Here is a 12,457-nt window from a genome sequence, read left to right on the forward strand (position 1 = left end):
CTATAATAAAAATAATGTATTAAATTATAGACAGGCCTTTAAAAAATTAATCACCATAAGATGATATAGAAAAGTTGAAACATTCAACAGTATATAGAAAAATATGTAGTCAAGACACAAAACAAAACTGTTCAACATAAATAAACATATCAAAATAAATCAACTTACAGCAACAGTCAACACAGATAATCAATTGTGAAGGAATTAAAAGGGAATCAAGACAGAAACAATCATTTCCCAAATATAGAAATTGGCATCAGCTATACCTTAAAAACACTAATAAGCCATTTTTTTTAACCTTTTCCCTGAACATACAATAATATGCAAAGGAAGAATTACACATGACTATGGGAACAAGAAAACCCAGGGGAAGAGTAGTCTAATGATTATAGCAGCATGCTAAAAACCAGGGATAAGATTTCCACTGCTTGTTATCTCAGGTGCAAACTTAGGCTCCATTTACAAAGCTGAGGTAGCGATTCTCCTCTGTCAAATGCACTGAAGTACATTCAATGCCTATGGATTTCAGTGCATTTGCCGTGGGAGAATTGCTACTGCGGCTTTGTAAAAGGGGCTCTTAGGGAGCCCTCTGAGGACATAGAAATATCTACTGTACCTAAACACATTGTGCTTTAAAGACACAAGGTAAATCTAAACTAAAAAAAAAAATACAGGGATAAAAAAACCAAATTACAAGGTATTAGCACAGTGAGGGGAAACCCTTTTCATTAGAAGTGAAGAGGTCTTTATTCCTAAATAGCAGTGGCATGCAGTGACATTTATAGCTGGAGATTCAGGATATGAGCTAAACCAGGGATGACCAACCTTGGCCCTTGCCAAGTCAGATTTTCAGGATTTCTTCAATAAATATACATGAGATCTATTTGCATACAATGGAGGTAGTGCACACATATCTCATGCATATTCATTGGAGAAATTCTGAAAATCCAACTAGATCAAGGTTCTCGAGGGCCAAAGTTGGCTACTCCTGTGCTAAATATCAGTGAATATGTACCTTAACCAAGGTTAATATGCTCACGGTTTGTGCTGAACAATGTCATGTGTTCATCTCTTTTTGAGAGTCACCTATAACTTTTGCTACTTCTCCTTTTGACTTCAATATTGATGTGGAGAAAAGCACAGTTACTTACCGTAACAGGTGTTATCTAGGGACAGCACGCAGCTATTCTCACATGTGGGTGACATCATCCACGGAGCCCGGATATGGACAGCCTTGCAAGCAGACTTGCTTGTAGAAACTTCAAAAGTTTCAAGTCTCGCATGCGCGAGTGCCTTCCTGCCCAGCACAGGGCACATCTCCTCAGTTCAGACAGCTAGCAGAGAAGCCAACCAGGGGAGGTGGGTGGGTTGTGAGAATAGCTGCCTGCTGTCCCTGGATAACACCTCTTATGGTAAGTAACTGTGCTTTATCCCAGGACAAGCAGGCAGCCTATTCTCACATGTGGGTGATCTCCAAGCTAACTAGAATGGGATGGTGGGAGTGTTGGCAACTTAGAAGAATAAATTTTGTAATACTCTCTGGCCAAAATGGCTATCCCATCTGGAGAAAACATCCAGACAATAATGAGAGGTGAAAGTATGAATCGAGGACCAGGTGGCAGCTTTGCAAATTTCCTCAATAGGAATGGATTTGAGGAAAGCTACTGAAGCCACCGTGAATCCGAGGAAAGCTACTGAAGCCACCATGGCTCTGACTTTGTGGGCTGTGACTCAACTCTGTAGATGCAGTCCAGCCTGAGCATAGCAGAAAGAGATACAAGCAGCCATCCAGTTGGATATGGTACGCTTAGAAATAGGATGTCCCAACTTGTTTGGATTGAAGGAGATAAAAAGTTAAGGATCAGATCTGTGTGATTTGGTGTGTTCCAAGTAGAAGGTCAAAGCACGCTTACAATCCAGGGTATGAAGAGCTGTTTCCCCAGGATGAAAATGAGGCCTTGAAAAAAGCACTGGAAGTACAATTGATTGGTTGAGATGAAATTTTGAAACCACTTTAGGTAAGAATTTAGGATGAGTACAGAGAACCACCTTGTCATGATGGAATACTGTGAAAGGAGGATCAGCAACTAAAGCTCACTGACTCTTCGAGCAGATGTGAGGGCAATGAGAAACACCACTTTCCAAGTGAGATATTTAAGATGAGCCGAATCCATTGGTTCAAAAGGAGGCTTCATCAATTGAGCAAGAACAACATTGAGGTCCCAAACCACTGGAGGCGGTTTGAGAGGAGGTTTGACATCGAATAGTCCTTTCATAAATCTGGAAACCACAGGATGAGCAGAAAGGGGTTTCCCTTCGATAGGCTGATGGAGAGCAGCAATTGCACTAAGATGGACTCGGCTAGATGTAGACTTGAGGCCAGAAGTAGATAAGTGCAGAAGATAATCCAAAATGGAAGACAAGGAGGTATCTTAAGGCTCCTTGTCATGAGAGATGCACCACGTAAAAAATCTAGTCCATTTTTGGTTGTAGCATTGTCTAGTGGTAGGCTTTCAGGAAGCCTCTAAAATGTCCCGAACAGGTTGAGAAAACTGAAGAGGAGTTATGTTGAGAGGTACCAAGCTGTCAGGTTGGGATGAAGTAGAGATTCTTTTTTTTTTTTTCAAATCTTTATTCTTTTTTATTTCTTACATCAAGTGAAATATATGTAATACAATCAGTTATAATAAACACTTGAAATTACTAATAAATGTTCTTTCATTGTAAATTAAAGAAATCCCTTTATCAGAATTTTATATCAGAATATTATTACAAAAATTTTCCCTTCCCATCCCTCTTATATGTTCCATACATGTGTTATGATGTCTGATCTTTAGAAAATTTAGTCAATGGTCCCCAAATTTTGTTAAATTTATGAATATATCCCTGTTGTAATGCCATCACTTTTTCCATTTTGTATATATGACAAATTGAGTTCTACCAGAAAGTGTAATTTAATTTAGTGTAATCTTTCCAATTCTGAGTAATTTGCTGAATGGCGACTCCTTTCAATATTAACAAAAGTTTATTATTGTTTGCTGATATTGGACTCTGTGTTCTCATTGCTGTTCCAAATAATATTGTATCATATGAGAGTCCAACATGATTTTCTAATAAATTATTAATTTGGGGCCAAATTAATTTCCAAAAAGTATTAATACAGGGACAAAAGAAAAGTAAATGATCCAATGTCCCTACTTCTATCTTACAATGCCAGCATCTATTAGATCTACTACTATCTACTTTTTGTAATCGCGTAGGGGTCCATAAAACTCTGTGTAATAAAAATAACCATGTTTGACTCATAGATGCTGATCTTGTAGTATGAATTCTCCAGGACCAAAATTTTTGCCATTGAGATGGAGAAATTATCTGCCCTATCTCAATACTCCAAATGTCCCTAAGTCCTGTTCTTTTTTTTTTGTTTAAAAAGCCATATAAAATCTTATACCATTTAGCGGCTTGGTGTCCTAAAAAATCCGCTTGAAAACAAAGGATTTGCAAACTATACTGAGTGTTGAGATTTTTCCATTCAGGGAACCCTTCCTGAATAGCCTGCTTCAATTGCATCCATTTAAAATATTGTGTCTTGTCCAATCCAAATTTCTGTTGCAATTGTGAAAAACTAAGCAGTGATCCATTTACTATAACATCATTTAAAGTTCGTATACCTGCAATTATCCATTGCTTCCATACTATCTTGAATCCACCAATTTTGATCCTGGAGTTTACCCAAATGGATTGATTTAAAGATTTAGCTATTGGATCTGGTGATATATTGCTAATAAATCTTAGTGTTTTCCATGTATCTATTAGAATTCTGTTGTCTTTATATCTCCTAGGCATTGTTATATTAATTAAATGTTCTAAATGTAGAGGGAACATGAGTCGCCATTCTAAATATAACCAGTCAGGTATATTTTCCATGAGATCTGGGAAGATCCAATACATACCCTGTCTTAAAATATAGGATTGATGGTACCTATAAAAATTTGGAAAATTTACCCCTCCCTCCTTAATTGTTTTTTGTAATGAAACTAAAGCGATTCTGGGTCTTTTCCCAAACCAAACAAAGTATACTATTTAACTTTTTATAAAATGACCCCTGAAAAAATATTGGGATCATACTCATTTGATAACAAATCACAGGCAAAATCATCATTTTAATTGTTTGGACTCTTCCCCACCAAGAAAGATGTAAAGGATTCCATTGCTCACACATTTCTGTTATTTTTTTTAATAAAAGTTTTTCATTTTCTTTTACTGTGTCCTCAATTGTATTTTTTATAAGAATTCCTAAATATTTTAATCCTTCTTCTTTCCATTTAAATGAATATGAATCAAATAATCCTTTAGTACAATGGACATTAATTGGGAGAACTTCAGATTTTTCCCAATTGATTTTATATCCAGAAAATTTTCCAAATTTTTCTATTAAATTAAGTAAACATGGTATGGTATCCCCTGGTTTTCTTAAATATAGTAAAATGTCATCTGCATACGCAGATAATTTAAATTCCCAATTAGAAAATGTGATTCCATTTATTCCCTTAGTTTGATTGATTGCAATTAATAAGGGTTCAAGAACGATATCAAAAAGTAAGGGAGATAAAGGACAGCCTTGTCTAACTCCCCTTAGCAAATCAAATCTATCAGATAAGTTATTGTTTATATTTAATCGTGCTCTAGGGGAACTATACAATGTTTGAATCATTTTAATAAAACCAGGTCCTATACCAAACCATTCTAGAGCTTGATACATAAAACTCCATTCCACTCTATCAAATGCTTTTTCTGCATCTAATGATATTAGAAAAGCTGGGTCATTCATATTTTTTGCTAAATTTAAAGAGTGAAATGCCAATCTAGTGTTATGTGAAGAGTGTCTTTTAGCAACAAATCCTGTTTGATGTACATCGATGATAAAAGGAAGAGCTTTTGCTAATCTTAAAGCTAGCACTTTAGCAATCATTTAGCGTCTACATTCAATAAAGATATAGGCCTGTAGTTTGATATCAATGTCGGATCCCTGTTTGGTTTTGGCAAGACAATTAAAACAGAATCAGCCATAGTACCTGATATATTTCCATTGTTTATTTGATATTGATATAAATTTAATAGATAAGGTAATAAAATATTTTGAAATGTTTTATAAAATTCAACAGTATATCCATCTCCACCTGGAGCGGATCCAACTCTAAGAGCCTTCAATGCTGATTCTATTTCTTTTAAAGATATATGTTCTTCTAAACCTCTTTTTATATGATCTGGAATATTTGGTCCAACAAATGATTTTAAAAACTCTAAACCTTCTTGTTCTTTATTTTCATAAGTATCAGAAGAATATAAATCCTTATAAAAATCAAGAAATTGTTCTATAATATCCTTAATGTTAGTGTGTGTGTTGCCCCGCTTATCTTTAATTGCAATAATCTTAGAATTTCTTTTTTTTTGCTTTAATAAAATTTGCTAACAATCTACCAGCCTTATTTGAATTTCCATAATACTGTACTTGCCGACAGAACATATCTTTCCTTACAAATTGAGAAGAAATCTCATTATATTTAATTTTTGTTTTTAATAATTTCTGCAATATTTCATGTTCCCATTTAACAATTAATTTATGTTCCAATAATTTAATTTCTTGCTCCAATTCTATGAATTGTTTTTTAAGTTGTTTTTTCATATACGCAGAGTATGATATAATATTTCCTCTCATTGTTGCTTTATAAGCATCCCATAAAATTTCAATATTTATATTGTCTGAATTATTAATTTGAAAAAATTTGTTCATTTTTACTTTAAAATCTTCTATAAAGTTCGTGTCTGCAAGCAAAGCATTATCAAATCTCCAAATTGGTTTAGAATAATTTGATATATCATTTTGTAGATCAACCCACACACCAGCATGATCTGAAATAATAATAGGATCAATAATTGCTTTCATTACTCTTTGTGCTATATTGTTAGAAATAAATATATAATCAATTCTTGAAAAGGATTTATGGACCTGAGAACAAAAAGAATATTCCTGATCATTAAAATGAAGAATACGCCATATATCAACTAAATCACAAGATTGTATCAAATTATCTAAACCTAACGATTTCATAATTTTACTTGGTTTTTTATCCAAAATAGGATCCATTACAGCATTGAAATCTCCAGCTACTACTAAATTAGAAGCAGCCAGTGGTAATAATATCTGCTGAATATGTTTGAAAAACTCCATTTGATTTGAATTAGGAGCATATAAATTGAATAAATCCAGGGATGTATTTCCCAGATCCATTTTAATATGTACCCATCTTCCTAATGAATCAAATTTTATCAGTTTAAAATCTGCTATACATTTCTTATTTATGAGAATAGCTACTCCCGCTTTTTTACCAATAGCAGGTGCAAAAAAACATTTGGACACCCAACCCCCTATTAGCTTATTAGATTCATTTCCTGACAGATGTGTCTCTTGTATGAAATTAATATCAGCGTTCTGCTTATGAAGAAAATCCAGTATTTTCTTTCTTTTGATTGGATGGTTAAGACCATTGACATTAAGAGAATAAATTTTAAGCGCCATCTAAATTAGCAAGTAATATTTGAAATAGAACTTTATAATAAAATTTTTGATCAGGCATCCACACATGTTTAATACTTATTTCTTTTCTTATTATCAAACCCTTACTTATATGTTTTTTTTTATCCAATTCTATCCCCCTTTTCCCATCCCCCTCCCCTTCCTCCCCAATTAGCAAAAGTCGTGTACACTTGGCCTCACGCATATCAAGATCAGCAATAACACACTCCATGAAGACCTTAACACTTTCTAAATTCAAATTAAGTCACTGAATATTTAAAATAATATTAAAATATAAATAGTAATATATATATTATATTATTGATGAATTAAATCGGTTTCATATACATTTCTTAGGATATCATGAAATTTTGTATCCAATAACATTAATTCATTAATACCCCTTTTTTATTTTATTATTGTTATATTTATATCCCCTCTTTCTTGTTAAATTTAGATTAAATATTTTAGAAACAAATAAATAAAGTATTTATCTTTAATTATAGCATAAAACATTAAAATGCTCTTATTTATTTATTTTTTTCTCCTCCTTCCCACCCTATATATTATCATCTTAATAATATTAATATGGGAACATAATGATAGATGAACAACGATTTCACGAGCAAAGACTCTCCCTCCCCAGGAGAGACCACCATCAACCCACACACCAGCCAAACACATCATTTTCTCACTTGTTTGTCTTTTCTCCTCTCTCTCCTCTTTTTTTTTTTTATTTTCCTCTCTTTACTTTTTCTTCGTCTTTCCTTGTCTTCTTTCTTTTTCTTTCTTTTCGCAAGGAGAACTGATTGTATATTTCATTACAAATGTCCAATGTTCTTGCGATCAAAGTTCTGATTTCCTTTTCCTCTTCTTTCTTCTTATATGTTGCGTAATACGTTCATATTGTGTTTCCGGTATATGTAAAAAATCCATTTCCTGTATTTCCTCCCGCACAGACTTTCGGGATTGTATGTTTTCTGAGATCTGAAAGATTTTTTTTTCTCCGATCAATTTTTATAACTCTTGGGAGAGAGAGAAAATGAAAACAATTCTAACAAGCCTATACATATGGTCAGTGTGCGACTCGACAGCAATCCTCCATAGGAAAAGAAAATCCCCACTCGAAAAATCACTGCCCCCATCACTATATTAATATCTCTCACATTCCCATCAAAATTATTATGTCCGTAATCAAAATTTCAAATCAGGCTATGAAATATATTGACAATTCTACTTAAAAATTCATCCAAATATCTAACAATTTTTCTTTCTTTCCATATTATATACTATAATCTATTTCCTATTATACTCTCAAATGTATAATTTGTATTAAGTCTTTTAATAATTTTCACTTGCATTTTAGAATGTCTATTACATTCTAGTTCTATTGTAAGAGAGACGTTGAAAAAGAATATATTTGAAGCTAATTAAAAAGCATTCTAAATCGTTGCATTTTGAAATACAGTAACTTCCTCTTTTAAAGTAAAATAAAACTTATTTTCTTCTCTATATAATTAATATGTGAATAATATAATATAATATAATTTTCCAATATTTCTAAATAATAAGTTTAATGAGATATCAATCAAATTAGGATGACATAGGCACTTCTTGAGTTTGAATAAATCTCTCCAGTTTCTCTGCATCTTCAAAAGTTAAAGTTTTATTTCCGATGGTAACCTTCATGTTGGCGGGATACATTAAACCAAATTTTGCACCCAATTCTCTTAGTTTTGGCCTCAATTCCAACAACTTTTTCCTTTTTATCGCTGTGCTTTTAGCAAAATCTGGAACAAAATGAATATAAGCATCCTGATATTTAAGTCCTTTATTTTGCTTTGCTAATTGAAATATTTCTAAGACCTGTTGGTGGCGCAATAGTTTGAATATGAATGGTCTCGGCCCATGTTGATTTTCTCTTCTTTTTATTGGCACTCTATGTGCCCTTTCTACCTCTATGGGATATTTTGTTTTTATCGGAAGCAGTTTGGGGAGTAAATTTTCAATAAAGACTATCGGATTTCCCTTTTCTGCTCCTTCCGGTAATCCAATCAAACGGACATTACTTCTTCTTTCACGATTAGAGTAATCTTCCATCTCCTTAGTAAGTATTTCTAATTTTTTCCTATCCGTTTGACTGTAACATACTTCCTCTTCTACAATCATCATTCTTTCTTCTAAATTATTTGATTTTAATTCCAGAAGGTCCATTTTTTTGTTTAATGTTGAAACTTCCTCTGATATATCCGTAACTTTTTTAGTTAAAATTGATAGCATTTCTTTAATTTCCTTCAGTTCTTTTATTACCTCGATATCTGCCATCTTTAAACCTGTCTCCTGTTCTGGTTTTGCTCTCTTACTACTTCCAGACATCGCAAAGTCATTCTTGTTTTGTTTTCCTGTTGCCATCTTCTTATCTTATCTTCTTTATTTAGCCTAAGCTTTTTCTATTTTTAAATCTTTAAGACTTTTTAGACTTTCAAGGTCTTTTTCACTGGAGCTCACTTATTAGCCGACCTTCCTCATGCGTGTCCAAGCCACGCCCCTAGTAGAGATTCTTGACTCTGTGTAAGCAGAGATGGAAAAACTGGTAGAAGGTATGGCTCCCTGCTGCTGAGTTGAAGGAGAAGGGAGAACCACGGTTGCCTGGGCCACCAAGGAGCTATCAGAATCATGGTGGCATGATCGTTCTTGAGCTTGACAAGAGTCTTGAGAATGAGAGGGAATGGAAGGAACGCATACAGGAAGAGATTCTTCCATTTCAGAAGGAAATCCTCGAGGTGATGAGGAGAGTATATCCTGGAGCAGAACTGAGGCAGTTTGTGGTTGTGGGGAGATGCTAAAAGATCTATCTGAGGAGTTCCCCACTGAGAAAAAATGTGATGAAGAGAGGAGGAATCGAGTGTCCATTCGTGAAGTTGCAGAAGACGACTCTCCACCAGACAGTTTTTCTCCCCTTGAATGTAGACAGCATCAGGAATGTGTTGTGAAGGATTGCACAATTCCAAACCTTCAGAGCTTCCTGGAAAAGAGGGAGTGATCCTGATCCTCCCTGCTTGTTGATGTAGTACATGGCGACTTGGTTGTCTGTCCAAATGAGGACTACCTGGTCGTGAAGAAGATGCTAAAAAGCTTATAGAGCATTGAAGGCTGAGGTTTCTATTGCTTCTGCTGCTGTGGTTTCTTAGGAGGAGCTCAAGTGTAAGGAGCTGCCCTTGAAGGATAACGCCTCTGATAGGATAGAAGAGGTCGAGAAGGCTTGGCAGGAGCTGGTTTAGGCTTGGGTCTGACGATGGAAGCAAAAGATTTCTCATGCTCAGACTACTTCTTGTTGGCGGCCTCTATGGATTTATCAAAGAGGTCATTGCCCTCACAAGGAATATTGGCCAGATGATCCTGAATGTTGGGTTCCATATCGATGGTGTGAAGCCAGGCTAGACAGCGCATCGCTACTGAGAAAGCAGTGACACTGGAGGAAAGTTCAAAGGCATCATAAGAAGACTGAAGAAGGTGTAATCTGAGTTGTGCCAATGTAGCAATGACTTGCTGAAACTCAAAAAGCCTGTGTTCACCAAGGTCTTTAGAGAAACCAGGAAGTATATCAATAAAGTACTTGAAATAAATAGTAAAGATAAAATTTTAATTTAAAACCCTTGAGGCCATCATCAAGTTTTGATAAAGACAACGGCCAAACTTGTCCATGCTCCTTCCCTCTCTGCCAGGAGGTATGGTGGCATAGACCTGGGAAGGATGACTTCTCTTTAATGAAGATTCCACAAGAAGGGACTGATGAGAAAGTTGGGAGTTCTCAAAGCCCTTGCAATGTACAGTTCTATACCTCGATTCCAACTTGCCTGGAACCGCAGGGATGGCATAAGGAGTCTCCAGGTTTTGTTTGAAAGTCTGAGAAAGAAGCCTATTCAGAGGAAGTTTGAGAGACTCTGCATGAGGCCGAGGCATACTCATTTCTTCTAAATACTCCTTGGAGTACTTAGAACCAGCATCCAATTATAGATCCAGATCCTCAGCCATTTGACGGAGGAAGGAGGAAAGGGACAATTGATCTGCCAGAGTATGGCCTCGAGTAGGACTCGATGACCTCGAGGTACCTCGAGTGGAGAATGAAGGTGAGGCCTCTCTGGAGTATTGATATCCCAGTGAATAGACAGACTGGGGCAAGGCACTGTCAGAAGCGGAGCCCTCAGGTGCTGCTATTGGTGTCCTCGATTGAGGGGTTGGAAGCCTCAAAGAGCTGGAAGGCCTGGACGAGGAAGGCTCTCTCTGGAAGAGGACCTGCGCCTCGATGAATGCCTCGAGGAGGGCCTTGACCGGCAATGAGAGTGCTGCTTGGAAGCAGGTCGCATACGAGGTCAAGGAGACTTCGCCCTATACCTCGAGACAGGCAATGCCTTATGTGAGGATATAGGCTGGAAGCTGTAGATCGAAACCCCATAGACTCAGTAGTTTGAATCGAGGAATCTCGAAGCACTCCCAAAGACTTGGCTCCTTGTATGGAGAGTGAAGATTCCAGACGAGACACTCGCAAAGACTCGACTCCTTGCACAGAGTGTGAAGATTCCAGTCGACACACTCGCAAAGAATCAACTCCTTGCATAGAGAGTGAAGATTCCAGACCAGACACTTGCAAAGACTGAACTCCTTGATTAGAGTGTGTAGATTCAGCTCGAGGCACAGGCAGGGACTCGACCTCATGTGAGACTGATGATTGCCCAGGCTGGACTTCAGGAAGCAGAGTCGAGGCAGGACAAAATCTTTTATCCATTCCCTCACTAAAAATTATTAATACAAGGAGACAATTTATTTTTTCTTGTACAGCACCGCAAACTTGGAACGCCCTCCCTATGTTTTTACGGGAGGAGAAGGAGTTCGTGAAATTTAAAAATGAGTTGAAAACTTTTCTTTTTAAAGATGCATTCGCAAGTTAATCTTTTATCTTATTGTTTTGGTTTATTTTATTCCCCCTGTATGTCTTATTTTCCTCTTGTATTTTCCCTTGATGTCTCTTCTTTTCTTTACGAATTGTATTTCATCCCTTCTTACCTATTGTTTAGTAATGTTAATTTTTATCATAATAATTTTATTTATTAATTGTATGGACTGTTTTGTTCCCTAACATATGTAAATTTGAAGTGTACACAGCTTAGAAATTTGTTTAAGCGGTTAATCAAGTCATCTAATAAACTTGAAAACTTGAAACTTGTTCAATAACTGAACAAATTCCTGCTCTAAAATGGTCTGGATGGTAGCCTGCAATTGTGGATCCAAGTCTGAAACTGGACCACTTGCTGAGGCTAAAGGCTCCGAGGATAAAGAGGAAGAATGCTTCGACTTGGAGGAATGATGTTTGGGTAGCTTAAGGACCACCGCTGGAACTGTCTGCTGAGATATCTGACCTGAGGGAAGCTCAGGGGAAAACTTGGCAGATTTACTTGAGGTCGAGGACGTTCCAAACGAGGAAGGTCTGATGAGAGTCGAGGTCGAGGTTGTGGAGGCAGGAGGACACCCCACAGCAGGTCTGACCGCGTCAGAGGTCAAGGGTGAAGCCGAGGGTTCCATACCAAAAATCTTCCCCACTTGAACTCGATGACGTTTGAGGGCTCAAAGTTGAAGGGTAGCACAGCGAACGCACGACTCTGGGCAATGGCCAGGACCTAGACACTGAAGGCACCAGCGGTGTGGGTCAGTGAGGGAGATAACACGCTGGCACTGGCTACACTTCTTGAAGCTCGTGACCGGCTGGGACATAAAAGGAAAAATAGCCACAGCAAAGTTGAAGCCCGCAGGCTGAGGGTGTGTGACAGGCCCCACCAGTCAGTCGACGAAAAAATTAAAGTCTTTTGGGGTTTTTTTTGAAGA

The 12,457-nt window shown here is 36.5% G+C and overlaps 1 protein-coding gene across 1 annotated transcript in view; it reads right to left on the reverse strand.

Moving 5' to 3' along the window:
• SNED1 (sushi, nidogen and EGF like domains 1) overlaps positions 1 to 12,457 on the reverse strand; it is a 1,138,259-nt gene that overhangs the window by 961,513 nt on the left and 164,289 nt on the right. The gene's annotated exons all lie outside the window — the stretch shown is intronic.

This window comes from Geotrypetes seraphini, chromosome 9 (assembly GCF_902459505.1).
Source record: "Geotrypetes seraphini chromosome 9, aGeoSer1.1, whole genome shotgun sequence".
NCBI classification, from domain to species: domain Eukaryota; kingdom Metazoa; phylum Chordata; class Amphibia; order Gymnophiona; family Dermophiidae; genus Geotrypetes; species Geotrypetes seraphini.